General features: G+C 45.6%; 1 pseudogene across 6 annotated transcripts in view; it reads right to left on the bottom strand.

Moving 5' to 3' along the window:
* LOC134482707 (uncharacterized) overlaps window positions 1-16,140 on the bottom strand; it is a 501,539-nt pseudogene extending 485,399 nt beyond the window's left edge. Inside the window, exon 1 of one of the 6 annotated variants that reach the window (XR_015641629.1) lies at window positions 16,037-16,140. The product of XR_015641629.1 is annotated as an uncharacterized LOC134482707, transcript variant X22 (transcript). The remainder of the gene's footprint in view (window positions 1-16,036) is intronic. The other 5 variants (XR_015641613.1, XR_015641625.1, XR_015641611.1 and 2 more) reach the window with 5 other exon arrangements.
* Window positions 16,141-17,056: the final 916 nt, after the last annotated feature.

The raw sequence follows: 17,056 nt of genomic DNA, 5'->3' as shown, positions 1-17,056 counted from the left end.
TACTGCAAGGGAAGACAAATTTTCATTATTGTTTTTGTTTCTCCTTTTGGTTCTACATCTTGGTTGCATTTCTCAGCTGGGGTCTGTCTTTTCACAGCTGAAATGAAAGCTACCTTAAATCATAAGAGCCCAGGTATCGTGGCTCATACCTGCAAGCCCAGCTCTCAGGAGGGCAGTTATGAACTGAAGGCCAGCCTAGGTTACAGACTAAGATCTGAAAGACATAGAAAGGGTCATACAGAGCAATGTGTGAGGGAACAGGTAACCACTGGGTTTGGGCTAGAGCTCCTCGGGCCTGCAGCAGCCTCTTTTTCCCTACCATCAGAGCTGCTGAATCAAGAAAGCTGAACGGTAGTGGTACACTCCTTTGATCTCAGCACTCAAGAGGCAGAGGCAGGTGAGTCGATGAGTTCAAGGCCAGCCAGATCTACAGAGCAAGTTTAGGACAGCCAGGGATATGCAAAGAAAACCTGTCTCAAAAAACAAACCAAAACCAAACAGACAATAAAGGAAAGGGGAGGGGAAGGGAGGGGAGGGGAGGGGAGGGGAGGGGAAGGGAGGGAGGAAAGGAAGAGAGAGAGAGAGAGAGAGAGAGAGAGAGAGAGAGAGAGAGAGAGAATGGCAGATCCCCTACTGTGGCCATCGGTCTGTAATTCTTCTACTGAGCAGTTTACCAAGCACTCTAAGCTATCAAAAAGCACAGATAGTGCATCATTTATGATGGACACAGATTAACTAAAGGACGGAACCTTTCTCTCTTCCCCTGCCACCTTCAACAACCAGAGACAACTTGACTTTGAGCACATTCTGTAGAATTCTGTTAATGAGTTCTGCAAGCTTTAAAAACAAAACAAAACAAAATGAGTAAGTGGGAGAATGAAGGGGTAGGGGAGTGGATGGAGGGAGGAATGGATGGATGGGAGGATGGATGGATGGATGGATGGATGGATGGATGGATGGATGGATGGGAGGAAGGATGGATGGATGGATGGATGGATGGATGGATGGATGGATGGATGGATGGATGAGTAGGTGAACAGATGAAGGGAGGGGGAAAAAGGATGAGTAGTGGGTAGATGTAACAACAACCAAGGGCCCCAGGGAAGAAGAAAGTGAGGCAAAGGGAGGAAGGCAGATTACAGCAAGAATAAAGACAGAGTACTCCAATAGTACCATTGACAGCCAGGCATAGTGACTCATGACTAGAATCTCAGCACTGAGGAAACTGAGGCAGGATGACTGTGAGCTTCAGGCCACTGAGCTACACAGTAAGACTCTGTCTCAAAAACAAACACATAGCACCACCCAGAGTGGTCTGGGCCTAAAATAATGGAAGAGAACAGAGGCCAGGGCAAACCTAGGAAGTAGCAAGTTGTAGAATTTGCATAATTGATTGAATTAATAAGATGGAGGGCCAGTCAGACAACTCAGTTAGTCAAGGTGCTTTAAGCCTGAAGACATGAGTTCAATCCCTGGGTCCTACATGGCAGAAGGGGAGAACTAATTCCCACAAGTACATCATGGTTTATTAGTGCATGTACATGCGTACACATACACACATACACACATGTGTGCACAGACAATAAATAAATTTATGTAATTAAAATTAGAAAAACAAGATGGGGTCATTATCTAGTGGAACCGCCAGGTACTTAGGTTATGAGTCCTTTCCCAGGGGTCATGCCCAAACCCTCAGAACACAAGAGGTCATGTAAGCAAGCCAGAAATTGGCGCTAGAGCAAGGACAGCATCCTTCCAGTCCTTGCTAGCTGGTCCTCTGCAAACATTTGGCCAGGAGACCACATGATATACTTAGGTATAATAGTTGGATCAAGAGAGTAAAGTGAGAATTTTTAATTTGGCTCTAGAGTCAGGCAGAAATTGACAAGAAAAAAAGTAAGAAAAACATTCCATGAACTTTCACCCAAATTCCCACAGTGAAATGCTGAACATTAATTCAGAAGGAACCAAGGTTTATTTACCCTAAAGACAGAATGACAGTGAACTTCCCTTATCCTTGGACCTACACTAATCTACAAAATGAGAGAAGCTGAAAATATATGCTGGTAAATTCTTTCTTATATCACTGTTGAATTTACTCTGACCACGATGGCCTAACACAGGGAAGCATTTCAGAAAAGTTGTCTAGGAGGTGACATGTAGCCCCTTATGGTGGCTATCACCTATGCTAACCTTTGGGCACTCACTCCAGTAGCTTGGGGAAGACAGAAAGGGAATCCCAAGGAGAGTATCAGCTTGTGATGGCGCTGAACAGAAGAAGCAGTGTACACAGGGTGACGAGGAGAAGCCTGAGCACACTGCCTGCCCCTGGGAGCTCCAACTGCTAGATTATTCCTTCCATGACTTATTTACCTCAGGTTGACACAATCTGCAACGGGCTTAGATACGCACGCTAATGTACTGGCCCACTCACTGGAACATCTAAGCATCACCTTTAGGGCAGAGATGAGAGCAGGCCATGGTGCACCCACGTGACAACTAGGCATTTGCACAGGCTGTGGTAGTTCTGCTACAGCATGGAGAAGACACTTGGAGTTCTTTCTTCTTTCCAGACCAGTGCTGAAAATAAGGGACTCAAGGAATAAAGACAGCACACCGTGTCAGACAGAGACAGAGACAGATCCCAGAGAAATAAAGTGTGGGCTCATAGGTCCCTATTCCATGTGTGAGGGTTCATCCTCACTGTCAAATTAATGGGATTTAGAACTGTGCCTATGAGAATGTTTCCAGAAAGGTTTAATTTAACAGCAAAGTCACGAATGTTCAGGAGTATTCCTGACTGAGTAACAAGCCAACCACAAGCAGAGACAAAAATCCATCATTCTGGGCTTCCTGATTGCAGGCACTACAGGGCCAAACTGCCTCACACTCCTTCCCATGGTCATGCCTTTCCACCAGAATAGACTGTGTCCCTTAAAAAAAAAAGAAAGAGAGAAAGGAAGAAAGAAAGAAAGAAAGAAAGAAAGAAAGAAAGAAAGAAAGAAAGAAAGAAAGAGAGAGAGAGAGAAAGAGAGAGAGAGAGAAAGAAAGAAAGAAAGAAAGAAAGAAAGAAAGAAAGAAAGAAAGAAAGAGAAGAGAAGAAAAGAAAAGAAAAGAGAAATACCCCCCCCCCGACTCGAGCCCAAGCTGCTGCTTCTTAGGAATTTTTAGAGCAATGAGAAAAGAGCTGAATCCCCCTCTAGCCTGGAAAACCTAGAAGACTGATAGGAGGGAGGCGCCTAGGTTAGAGGTGGGCTGGCATGAGCCGGCTACTCAGCCTGCCTCTAAGAGCTACAGATTCACTGCTTCCACATCCAAGGAGTCAGCCAACCTTTAGGAAAATATTCGCAACAGTACCCTGCATCTAACCCAAATATGAAAGTATTTCCTACATCATTATCCCATGAACATAACCACTGCATGTTACCACTGTGCTGGGGGCTGGGGGAAGCTGTGCTACACATGTTGGTGGTTTCACACTGACTGATAGAGAGGTTTTAGAGGTGGGTGTGTGTGTGTGTGTGTGTATGTGTGTGTGTGTACATGTGCAAGCACTCATGTAAAAGATGGAGGGAGGGAGAAAGAGAGGGAGGGAGGAAAGGAGGAAGGCAGGGAGAGAGAGACAGAGAGAAAGACACACACATACAGAGAGAGAGAGAGAGAGAGAGAGAGAGAGAGAACCAAGAAAATAAGGATTGGAGCTTTTGGAAGAGATGTCTACAGCTCTGTGGACACTTGACTTGAAGAAAACAGTGAGGATAATCCCCAAATCCTTGTTCATATAGCCCAGGCTGATCTCGAACTCCCTATGTAGCTAAGGCAAGCCTTGAATTTCCAACTCTTGGCCTCTTCCTTCTGAGTGCTATGCTTACAAGTGAGTGCCATCACATACTGATCATGTTTTTTATAATGTCTCGTAACTATGAAGATTACTTTTTACTTTAGATTCATTTTCAGAGTCTCGAGTGAAAAGTCCCTGAGCCATTACCCGACTGGTTTTAAGCTGATCTACCTGTTCTGGAATTTTCCAGCAAAGATCAGTGAAGCATGGATTTTTTTTCTCTATATTTGATAGATCCCATGGCAAATATTTTTAAAAGAATTTCAAAAGAGAGGGCTGAGGATGTAATTCAGTTAGAGAGAATTCTTGCCTAGTATAAAAAAAAGTCATGGGTGTACACTTAAGGAGTTCACGATCCAGTCAGGACAGCACTTGCCTGAAGTTCCAGTACATGGGCATCAGAGACAAGAGATTCAAACCTGTGAGACCATGACTGGCTACACAGCAAGTTTGAGGCTAACTCGGGATATCTGAGACCCTTGTCTTAAAATCAATTTTAAAAAAAAAGTCACAAAAGATCAGATATGGTGGCCCTGTAATGCCAGCACTAAGAAGACAGGGGCACTAAGAAGACTGGAACTTGCTTTGTAACTCAGGCTTACCCGAATTAGTGTAAAACTGCCTCGAAAATGCTAAGGCAAAGAAAATCGTTTATTTCAAAAAATCCAATCTCAAATAATTGCTGTCACGTTGCTGCCAAGATGTCCAACACTTAACCTAGTCTAAATATCCTTATCTTAAGCCAAGGATTTGGTGCCTGTGAGTTTGCATGCCTCAAGATTTCGAAAAACTGTTACTGGGGATACCAAATGTTACATGTTGCCTCATAAGAGAGGAATGTTGGGGCTTGGCAACTGTAACGGGTCACCTCCCAGGGCTGAGCTTTGCAGTTAGTATACAGGTTAGTCCTCCAAAATTATTTCTGTGATCTTTTTAGTTGGTTTTGGTTGATTAGTTGGTTGGTTTTTTGAGGGAGGGTATCAGGTAGCCGCTGTGCTTAGCTTATTGTTCTGAATTATCCTGCCCCTGTCTCTCAGGTGCTTAGATTACAGGCACGGATCGAACCCTGCCCCCACCTCGTTCTCCCAACCTCATAATGTGATAATATCAAAGTCCTTTAATGACCTGATTCTAACAGTATAGGTTACTTCTCTGAGTCTGTAGGTGATGTTTAAACCACAACTATTTCATATGTAGAGAACCCAACTTTTTTTATTTCTTTAGCAGCACACTGCACTGGGACAGAGCCCTCCATACGATGGCTGGGTACTCTGTTCTGCTCTAGCAACAAACAGGGACAAGCAAGACAGACCTGCTGAGGCCCCAGGGCTTTACTGACCAAGCTAAAGCCCATTGGGTCCCGGAGTGACTCCATTTTATCCCGGGCTTGATGGTTATGCTGGGAAGCTAAGGAACAGAATTATGGAGAAACTAGGACCTTCACCCATTGCTGCCAGTAACTAAAACCTGTAACATGGTTGGTGGTTTGAGTGACAATGGTCCCCATAGGGGTTGGGAATTTAGCTCAGTGGTAGAGGTCCTCAACTGCGGGGGGGGGGGGGGGGGGGGGGGGAGAGAATGGTCCCCATAGGTTCACATATGTGAATGCTTAGTCCTCCACTGGGAAACCGTTGAGATAGATTAGAAGAATTAGCATGTGTGGCCTCGTTGGGGAAACTGTGACCCTGGGGTGGGGTTTGAGGTTTTAAAAGTTGACAGATGGGTTGGGGATTTGGCTCAGTGGTAGAGCACTTACCTAGGAAACGCAAGGTCCTGGGTTCGGTCCCGGGGGGGGGGGGGGGGAGCTAAAAAAGTTGACAGATGCCAGGTTCCAGTCTCTCCTCTCTCTCTCTCTCTCTCTCTCTCTCTCTCTCTCTCTCTCTCTCCCTGCTGACTTCAGATCAGAGTTTAATTCTCAGCTACTTCTCTCTGGCACTGTCTCTCCGTCACCATGATAACAGACTCACCCTCTGAAACTGTAAGCAGCCCCCAATCACATGCATTCTTTTATAAGAAGTACCTTGGCCTCCGTCTCTTCAGTAGAAGAACAACAGTAGAACAGTGACTAAGACACACACTTAGAAAAGAGAGTTTCTTAGAAGTTTCACATAAGTACTGTACCACCCATCAGGTCAACACCTAGGTATATATACTCAGGAGAAATTAAAGTATCTATCCATGCACAGATATAGATAAATGTTCATTACGGTACTGTTCAAGGTAGCTAAAAATTGTTAAAAACTCACCTGGCCATCATCTAACAGGTCACAAGGAAGTGTGTCTGTGTGGTAGAATACTACTTAGTTGTCAAAAAAAAATAGAGTGCAGATGTGTGAACTCTGTAGCTCTGTGGTAAGCTCCCAGAGTCAAAAAAACCAGCAATGCATGAGTCCATTCTTATGAAATGTTCTAGAAAGGGAAATCTATAGAGACAGAAAGATGAACAGTTCCCTGGAACCAATGATTAAGGACAGAAATTGCCAACAGGTACAGGGAATCTTTATGTGAAAGGACCAGAAACGGTGTTGGTGGCACATACACTAATATGTGTTTTAAAGTATATGATATCCATGCCAGCAGCTTGGCTCAGCATGTTAACAATCTTGCCATCAAGCCTGGCATCTTGAATTAGATCACAAGGACCCACACTGAAGCAGAAACTACTTCTAAAAGTTGTCTGTTGGTCTCCACATAAGCATCCCAGCAAAACACACAGGCACACAGACATACAGACACACACACACACACACACACACACACACACACACACACACACACGACACACAATTTTAAAAAGGCAAATCAATGCATGCCATTTGCATCAAAGCTTATCCTTCCTACCTCAGGCAGCAAAGGCAATACATTAGGTGCTCTGGGATAGCCCTATTCTGAATTCCTTCAGTAAGAAATCCAAACATATAACAAAATAAAAATAAAGTTCTCTCTCAAGCCAAGGCCTCTATATGTAGAACAAGCTACCTTCAAATTTACTCTCCTCCTGCCTCAGTCTCCGAATTCTGAGACTACCTGCACAGGCCACCATACCCAGCAAATGCTTGCTGTATAAAATCTAAGTGGGGAGAATCCTTATTTGAGTCCAAAAACCTCCCAAAACACAGATGCTGAATGTGGAGTATCAGTGGCAGCGGGTGATTCAGACATACCTCTCTTCCACAGCTTGAGAGAAAGCAGAATGGTTAAAACGCATATGTGTGGTATTGAATCTATGTTCAGACATAGTATATTCTAGCATCATCATCCATGATACCACATCATAATCCCTCTGTTCAAATGCGATTTCTCTGGCATAGTGGCACACTCCTGTGATCCCCACACTCAGAAAGCAGAGGCAAGAGAGTTACAGGTCAAGTTCAGCCTGTGCAATGGTAGACCCTGCCTGAAACAAACAAACAGATCTGTGGAGATGACTCAGCTGGTAAAGTCCTTACCTTTGAGCATAAGGACTTGAGTTCCACACTCAGAACTCCCACCCCCTGACAAACAAAAATGTTTTAAAGGGCTTTTGTGATCCAAGGTTGTGATCACAGCCCTGGAGAGAAACAGGTGAGTCCATAGAGATGCTGGCCAAAGATTATAGCCATGCCTGTTAAGAGAATCTTAGGCCAGTGAGAGACTGTCTCAAAACTAAACAAGATGAGGAGGATGACATCCAAAATTTGTTCTCTGGTCTCCACCTGCACAAGCACACATGTACACACACACACACACACACACACACACACACACACACACACACACACACACCCCAAAATAAAAATCTCAAAAGAGTTCATTTGTTTTGAACTAGCCCTTGTCACTGAATGGCATGATCTTCCAAGTCATAACACTCCTCCAACTTGAAACATTTGTTCCAGGGAGCATCACAGATGCTGAAAATGGAGACTGAGCTGCCAAACTACAGCAAGAAAGATGTTTGTACCATGAGCTGCCTGCTCCAGGCAACTGGGTAGGGAGCTCCAGGGATTCAGCTTTCTCAGGTCCCACCACGCTGGGGTGGGCTTCTGGTAATGCTGCTGCTTTGGTAACCCCTCATCCCTATTCCTGTTAGCCCAATTAAAGAAAAAAAAGAGACAGCTTATTGGTTCACCAAACTGGACTTCGGTGCAATTGTTACTTGAGTCTATTTTGGGCTCCCTTTCTAGAGTAAACAGAACTGTAACGTTGTGTCTCCCCTGGAAAACTGCCATGTAATGCCACTTGCTCTGTCTCCTACCCACTTCCCTCACTCACTGCTCAGCAGGATACAGGGGGCTCCCAATTCTCCACATAATCTAGTTATCTCATTGTTTCATCCTCTCAAACTTTTTTTTAAATATTTTATTTATTTATTATATATGAGTACATTGTAGCTGTCCTCAGACACACCAGAAGAGGGCATCAGATTTCATTACAGATGGTTGTGAGCCACCATGTGGTTGCTGGGATTTGAACTCAGGACCTCGGGAAGAACAGTCAGTGCTCTTAAGCTCTGAGCCATCTCTCCAGCCCTCATCCTCTCAAACTTAAATAGTCTTTATTCTTCTAAAAACCTGTCAAAAAGCCATGCATGTTCTACGTCTTACCTAACCACTATAGTGAGTCGTCTCCTCCCCTGCTTATGATTCAAGTGCTCTGGGTACCCTGCAGTTCTTCCTACTGTCCCATAAGGTTGGAACCTAGTTTCACTACTACTATGTTCTCCTTTGTCAATGACACTAATTGGAAGTTAAGCAATAGCATTCATTGTCTGATACTTAAATGACTTTGGACAAACCATTTTACATCTGGGCTCATTTTTTTCTGTCTACAAAGTAAGACATGGGCATTACTGAGTTGTCCCACGGTGGCTACTACTAGGTCCACTGAGATAACTGGCAGCGAAGGTGGTCATCTGTTCTGAAATGGTCTCACTGCGGACGCTTGGTTGGTATCAGATCCACTATGTAGACCAAGCTGGCCTTGAACTTACAGATTTACCTGTCTCTGCATGCTGAGTGCTGGGATCAAAAGCTTGTCCTGCACCAGGCATATGGAAATATTTTAATCATTTATAAATACTAACAAATTTCAATCAGGATTCATGGATAGTGTGTGTGTGTGTGTGTGTGTATGTGTGTATGTGTGTGTGTGTGTGTGTGTGTGTGTGTGTGTGTGTGTGTAAGCCAGAGGTCAACTGTGTCCGAGTGTCAATCCTCAAGTACTGACCATCTTTGTTTTGTTTTGTTTTTCTTTTGTGATCTTTTAAGAAAAGACCACTCATTTGCCTAGAATTTACCAAGTGTGCTAGACTTGCTAGCCAACAAGTCCCAGGGGTATGCCTGTTTCTACCTCTGCTGGGATTACAAGGACATGCCACCACACCCAACTAATTGAGAGCTAGGGGGGAGTGTGGGAGGTTCTACGCGTTCTCCTTCATTGAACTCATCCACCTATTGCTTTAAATAGCACTCAGTGTCTCCCAACTATATCTCTAGGCTCCCTCCGTCTTACTGCCCCAGGCACCATCCTGGCAGTGGGTAAGCACAGTAGCTTGTAAGGGTCTCCCTGGTTCCATCTAGCACATCTTTGCTCTGGCTTCACAACCACAGTCACTCTGTGACAACATTAGTCATGTCAGGTCACCCACTTCAATGCCATACTGTCCCCTTGGTATAAACTGCCCTGCTCTGGCCTTCAAGGCCTCTTGCTATCTGCCCACATTCCTGATACCTCCCACACCTCATCTCACTACTGGCTCATGTGTGCCCTCCACTCCCTCTGGGTTTGCCTTGATAATTCAGGCTCTTGCCCCTGCCTCAGCCTGAATGCTCTCCGCCCTGATAGCAGAAGCTCTTTCCTATCCTTCCTTCCTATTCAGCCTCAAGGTTACCTCCCTGATAAGGTGGTGCCTGACCAGCCTACAGAAATCAGCAACCTCTCCCCTCACTCCCATCTCCCTTCCTGCTCCATTTTTTAATGCTAACTTCTACCTTTGAATATAGAGTTCATCGTCACTAGAAGCTTCAGAAGGGCAGCATTTTACTGACATTCTCCATCTGTGTCCCAACACTTGGCACACTGAATGCACCCATGATAGTTAATGGAAGGTATGAGGAAAGGTTAGAAGAACTATACAGGTCTCCTCGAGTCACGGTATACCTCTGAACATCTGCATCTTCATAATATAGAACAGGTGACTGAGGGTGAGGCTTGGCCCAGCAAAAGCCAGGCCCTAGGATTAATTCCAGTCCAAGCGATAGGCAGAAATGACACCTAAATTCTTAGACATAGATAGCATTTTAAACATCAGCAAATCTGGTGCTGGAGAGATGGCTCAGAGGTCAGGAAAGCTTACTGTTCGTACAGGGATCCCAAGTCCAGTCCAGCACCCACACGGGAGGGGAATCAAACCACCTATAACTCTTCCTCCAAGGGATCTAACATTCCCTCAGATCCCCTCAGGTGTGCATGTCCATTAGTGCACACACACACACACACACACACACACACACACACACACAAGATTCAAAAAAGTCTTAAAAAATAAAATTCTACTTAAAAAGTCACCAGCTACCAAGTCTGACAATCTGATTTGGTCCCTTGAAACTACACTGAGGAAGGAAAGAACCAACTTCACAAGCTGTCTTGGTACATGCACACATTACACAATAAATAAATAAATAAATAAATAAATAAATAAATAAATAAATAAATAAATAAATAAATAAAGTGCAAAGTGTAAAAACCATTATTTTATAAAGAAGAGATCAAAGTAATTTTGGGAATACAAGCACAAACTTGGAGCAAATAAAGGAAATCAGAGCTGAGACTCCATGCCCAGGTCAGTGCTCACAGAGACTCATGGCCCGGCTCAGTGTTCACAGAGACTCATGGCCCAGGTCAGTGCTCACAGAGACTCATGGCCCAGGGCAGTGTTCACAGAGACTCATGGCCCAGGTCAGTGTTCACAGAGACTCATGGCCCAGGGCAGTGTTCACAGAGACTCATGGCCCGGCTCAGTGTTCACAGAGACTCATGGCCCAGGGCAGTGTTCACAGAGACTCATGGCCCAGGGCAGTGTTCACAGAGACTCATGGCCCAGGGCAGTGTTCACAGAGACTCATGGCCCAGGGCAGTGTTCACAGAGACTCATGGCCCAGGGCAGTGTTCACAGAGACTCATGGCCCAGGGCAGTGTTCACAGAGACTCATGGCCCAGGGCAGTGTTCACAGAGACTCATGGCCCAGGGCAGTGTTCACAGAGACTCATGGCCCAGGGCAGTGTTCACAGAGACTCATGGCCCAGGTCAGTGTTCACAGAGACTCATGGCCCGGCTCAGTGTTCACAGAGACTCATGGCCCGGCTCAGTGTTCACAGAGACTCATGGCCCAGGGCAGTGTTCACAGAGACTCATGGCCCGGCTCAGTGTTCAGAGACTCATGGCCCAGGGCAGTGTTCACAGAGACTCATGGCCCAGGGCAGTGTTCACAGAGACTCATGGCCCAGGGCAGTGTTCACAGAGACTCATGGCCCAGGTCAGTGTTCACAGAGACTCATGGCCCAGGTCAGTGCTCACAGAGACTCATGGCCCAGGTCAGTGTTCACAGAGACTCATGGCCCGGCTCAGTGTTCACAGAGACTCATGGCCCAGGGCAGTGTTCACAGAGACTCATGGCCCAGGGCAGTGTTCACAGAGACTCATGGCCCAGGGCAGTGTTCACAGAGACTCATGGCCCGGCTCAGTGTTCACAGAGACTCATGGCCCAGGGCAGTGTTCACAGAGACTCATGGCCCAGGGCAGTGTTCACAGAGACTCATGGCCCAGGGCAGTGTTCACAGAGACTCATGGCCCAGGTCAGTGTTCACAGAGACTCATGGCCCGGCTCAGTGTTCACAGAGACTCATGGCCCGGCTCAGTGTTCACAGAGACTCATGGCCCAGGGCAGTGTTCACAGAGACTCATGGCCCGGCTCAGTGTTCAGAGACTCATGGCCCAGGGCAGTGTTCACAGAGACTCATGGCCCAGGGCAGTGTTCACAGAGACTCATGGCCCAGGGCAGTGTTCACAGAGACTCATGGCCCAGGTCAGTGCTCACAGAGACTCATGGCCCGGCTCAGTGTTCACAGAGATTCATGGCCCGGCTCAGTGTTCACAGAGACTCATGGCCCAGGGCAGTGTTCACAGAGACTCATGGCCCGGCTCAGTGTTCAGAGACTCATGGCCCAGGGCAGTGTTCACAGAGACTCATGGCCCAGGTCAGTGTTCACAGAGACTCATGGCCCGGCTCAGTGTTCAGAGACTCATGGCCCAGGGCAGTGTTCACAGAGACTCATGGCCCAGGGCAGTGCTCACAGAGACTCATGGCCCGGCTCAGTGCTCACAGAGACTCATGGCCCAGGGCAGTGTTCACAGAGACTCATGGCCCAGGGCAGTGTTCACAGAGACTCATGGCCCAGGGCAGTGTTCACAGAGACTCATGGCCCAGGGCAGTGCTCACAGAGACTCATGGCCCAGGGCAGTGTTCACAGAGACTCATGGCCCAGGGCAGTGCTCACAGAGACTCATGGCCCAGGGCAGTGTTCACAGAGACTCATGGCCCAGGTCAGTGTTCACAGAGACTCATGGCCCAGGGCAGTGTTCACAGAGACTCATGGCCCAGGGCAGTGTTCACAGAGACTCATGGCCCAGGTCAGTGTTCACAGAGACTCATGGCCCGGCTCAGTGCTCACAGAGACTCATGGCCCAGGGCAGTGTTCACAGAGACTCATGGCCCAGGGCAGTGTTCACAGAGACTCATAGCCCGGCTCAGTGCTCACAGAGACTCATGGCCCAGGGCAGTGCTCACAGAGACTCATGGCCCGGCTCAGTGCTCACAGAGACTCATGGCCCAGGGCAGTGTTCACAGAGACTCATGGCCCAGGGCAGTGTTCACAGAGACTCATGGCCCGGCTCAGTGTTCAGAGACTCATGGCCTGGCTCAGTGCTCACAGAGACTCATGGCCCAGGGCAGTGTTCACAGAGACTCATGGCCCGGCTCAGTGTTCAGAGACTCATGGCCTGGCTCAGTGTTCACAGAGACTCATGGCCCGGCTCAGTGTTCACAGAGACTCATGGCCCGGCTCAGTGCTCACAGAGACTCATGGCCCGGCTCAGTGTTCACAGAGACTCATGGCCCAGGTCAGTGTTCACAGAGACTCATGGCCCGGCTCAGTGCTCACAGACTCAGGGCCCGGCTCAGTGCTCAGCTACTGATCTCCCAGACTTTAAAGCCAGTTGAGCAACTGCTTTCCATTTACTTGTAAGGTCTTGAAAGCCACCATTTATAGACAGCGCAGGTGAACAGTCAGACTTGCTTCCTATAGGAGTTTACTGGGACCACCCTGGGGGATTCTCATAAGCCAAGCAGACGCAGACCTAGCCATGCTAAACATCAAAAGTGTAAAACTCCAGGTGCTTTAAAGTTGGTAAGTAAACCTGGTAATAACTTCAATGACTTCAATACACAGGAAAATTTTACAACATCATTTCCAGCTATTACAGCTGGTGTGCAGGGAACCAAACAAATGATAACAAAAGTCTTGAATACAACTTTTTAGAAGAGATTTCCCTACCCTAATATTCATATTTTATATTCTATATTACCCCATTGACTATTATCATTTCTAGGCAACTACCTCATGGTAGATTGCATATGAGAAGAAGCCATACTTCGTCATTTCTATCCAAAACTTTCTAAAGGGAATGAACTCTATCTTCAGGTAAGACGTCACATGCAGACGGCACCACGGCCTTCTGAGGCACAGACGCAATAAACTAAGTGCACCTTCATTTTAGAAAGAACTGCTCTTCTCCTGAACACAGTTTCCACAAACCCCAATTTCTATTTAAATAAAGGCAGTTGAGAAAAAATTAATTTCCAGGTTGGTAACCCATGAAGCCATTGCTTTTACATTGTGGCTTATGAATGAATAAATACTTGTCTCTTTATGTAGCTTGGGCTGGCCTCAAACTCAAATTGATAGTGAAAGATGTCCATGAACTTCCAGTCCACCAGTTGAGTGTTGGGGTTACAGGTCTGACTCAACAAACAAGATTTACATAGCCCTAGGCAAGCACTGTATGAACTGAGTTACATCCTCAGTCACCCCAAATTTTAAAGCTATAGCCAAGACCTCCTCATCATTAACAACTTTCAGAGTAGACACCCATGCAGTGAGGTGGCTCACCCAATAAAGGCTCTCACTTATCACTACACCTCATGACTTGAGTTCAATCCCCAGACAGCTACAAGGTGAAAGGACTTGTAGCAAGATGTTCTCTGACTGCCACACACACATGCCTGCTCCAACACAGAATAAATCAACAGATAAGTGTAAGAACAAAACAGAATCTGAGTAAACTAATTCTGAAACTCATTGTCATCTTCCTGGGAAGGAAGAGCCACTTATCCAAGGGTAAGGCCAGGCCCCGCAGCAGCAGGCTAGCTCATAATTATGCATAACTGATATTTGCTGAAGCAAATTAACCTGCAATTGATTGGCCAACGGAACTGGACAGAATATGTTTTCAGAGAAAGGCATGCTCGAGCTTGTGCACACTCACATCCAAATTAATTTTGATTATTTTAGTGAATAGTTCTGTTGGACCTGGTTTATATTTCGTAAGCCAGTTAAGAAAGTTTGAGGCTTCCAAACATCACTAACTCATTGAGTAAGTTAATAGTAATATCGATTATTAAGTTTATTAATGCTAAGCCCCCTGTTACATTTTTTCCAAACATATATGCTTTGGGAGTTCTGTTGTGATTTGCAGTGTTAGCAATTGAACCCAGGGTCTCATGATGCTAGGAAAGAATTCTATAACTGACGGACATCCCAGTCCCACATACATGCTTCTTATAACCGTATGGGACAGGTGTCAGGGTACCTACTTCACAAATGACAAAACTAAGTAAGATTCAAGGAAATCAAGCAACCTGGGCAAGAAAGAAGTCACGGAGAGCAATCGCGTGGGCTGGGACTCATTCCAACACTAAACTTTTGAGCCCACACCGGGTAGCCATTAAACCAAATTCCCATACAGTAACTTCAGAAGGGTAACGGTCTTCCTGAGAGCCACACCGTCCTCTCTGAGAAAAATACTCTAGCAGATGAACTTCCAGGGAAAGCCAGGCAACACGGACACCTCTGTCTAGCACACTTTGCTGAAAGTATATTCTGCGGCAATCAAGCACAGGAGTGAGACTCCAGGGCCTTCCCTCTCTTGTTTAACAACTGGAAAATTAACTGCAGAACAAACATATCTAAATTTCAGGAACAAAACGGAGCATCTTCGAGATAAAGGATTTCGGAAGTTCATTTAAACCTTTGTTTTATAGGTGATAAACAAAAGAAGTGTGGAAGGGTTTCAAAGTCTAGTTTTACACAAATCCCAAGTTCATTCTATTTTACTCATAATGTGGTAAGTTTTTTCCCAATTAATTTTTTTTTTTTTTGACCAAACTGAGCTTTCAGGGCAAACCACTTCCACAAGGGCAGGAAACCCTGTAGGGAAACAACTTTTCATGTGGCTATTGAGATGACAACACGCTGAGCTGCATTCCCAGAGATGAACAGAAATTACCTGTAAGGTATTCAAAAGGGAATACAAAATCTTGGGAATCTGCCATGAAGGTTAAACACGTCCGCAAGCCCTTTGGTTATGACATGGCCAAACCTTTCATTCTAAGAGAACTCGTTGCATTTTGTATTGACATCCTACCATTAGAAATATATTTATTTGGGGGTCACTTCTGGACTTTATTTACAAAATAAACTGCCAAAATGCAAATAATAACGACAAGAACATAAAGCACGCCTGTTCTGTTCAAAGAAAATGTCGGCTGTGGATACCAGCCACAGATAAAATAAGGTATGGACTGTTGAAGACATCGGGCCCATTACTGACACAAAATGTACATATATCTACATAAATCAACATTCATTACATGTGCAGATATTGACGGATATATAGTTTTAAAAAAAATCAATAAACTTCATCAACACTCCCAAGTCATCATTTCACTTGAGAAACTGTCTACAAAACAGTCCCCAAGAAGGAAACAGAAAGTTATAAATCACTTGGTCAGGCAACGGCTCAAAACAAGGAGACAGTTCTCCAGCGGCATTAAGTATCAGGCCCAAAAGGAAGTGCTTGTGGGTGTCTAAGAAACATACCTTCTATAAGTAGAGAATTCCTGGGCATCACACTCCAATAATCCACATAGTGAAAGCCTTGTCAGAACCCGCAACACTTTATCTGAAGAAACTCTAAATGAAGAAGTTGATGGTATTTCATCCAGTGCTAACTTGCTGGGGTCCTGGCATCTCCATGCTACTGGCTGGTACGTATATTTCCAATAAGAGTAATCCCAAGGCATTCCAGTAGGAAGTACTTCTGCTAAGTGCCTGATATGACACTTGGAGCTGCTGGCAACGACACCTATACAATCAGAATTTATCAAGGTTAGTTGCAGGGGCAGTCTACACACTCCTTTCCTTAGAGAATAACTGTCGTCTTAGTTCATTTCAGTCCTTGACATGAAGATTCAAAGCTCCACACAGCTCTGGCACCTTGCAGGATGCTACCTCTCAGAAGTTAATGCATTGTTTGGATGCTTCCTGGAGTCACCCGGAGTAGGATGAGTTCCATGTTTCACTTGTCTTGTTGAAAAGTGCTCAAGAGCTTGAAGCACCTCCAGCATTTTGGAACTCGGAAGAGGGTGGAGAAGGTGATAAATTACCTTGGTATTTGGACGGAGCCCACAAAACATACCTGAAGACCATGGGCCTGGTTTTGTGTTGCAGAATCAAGACAAAGTCATATTTAAAGTCATCCGACAGATAAAGCCAACCTCTGTCCTTTGGACAAACCTAACTTAGGTCTCGAAGTTATCTTTTTTTATGTACGCAAGTGGCTGGTAGAGATAAACAACTTTAAGAACGAAGTAGAAAAGCAGCAAAAGATATTTCATATAAAGTGATGATGTTGACTTACTGAGCAAGAACCCACGCAGAAGCTTTCTGTAAGTTAGGGGACTTGGGAAACAAAGTTAGGAAGCCGCCCTTCACTGCTAACTGGAGGGAACTGCGCTGCTTTCCCACAGAGCAGAGACGAAAAAGCCGCCGCTCTTTTGGGCGGGTGTGGCCGATAGAAACAAAAGGTTAAAACACAAAAGGCGGGGCGGAGGGCTAGGT

Source organism: Rattus norvegicus, chromosome 17, assembly GCF_021556685.1.
Source record: "Rattus norvegicus strain SHRSP/BbbUtx chromosome 17, alternate assembly SHRSP_T2T, whole genome shotgun sequence".
Taxonomy (NCBI): domain Eukaryota; kingdom Metazoa; phylum Chordata; class Mammalia; order Rodentia; family Muridae; genus Rattus; species Rattus norvegicus.
This window is presented reverse-complemented; position numbering and strand designations above follow the sequence as displayed.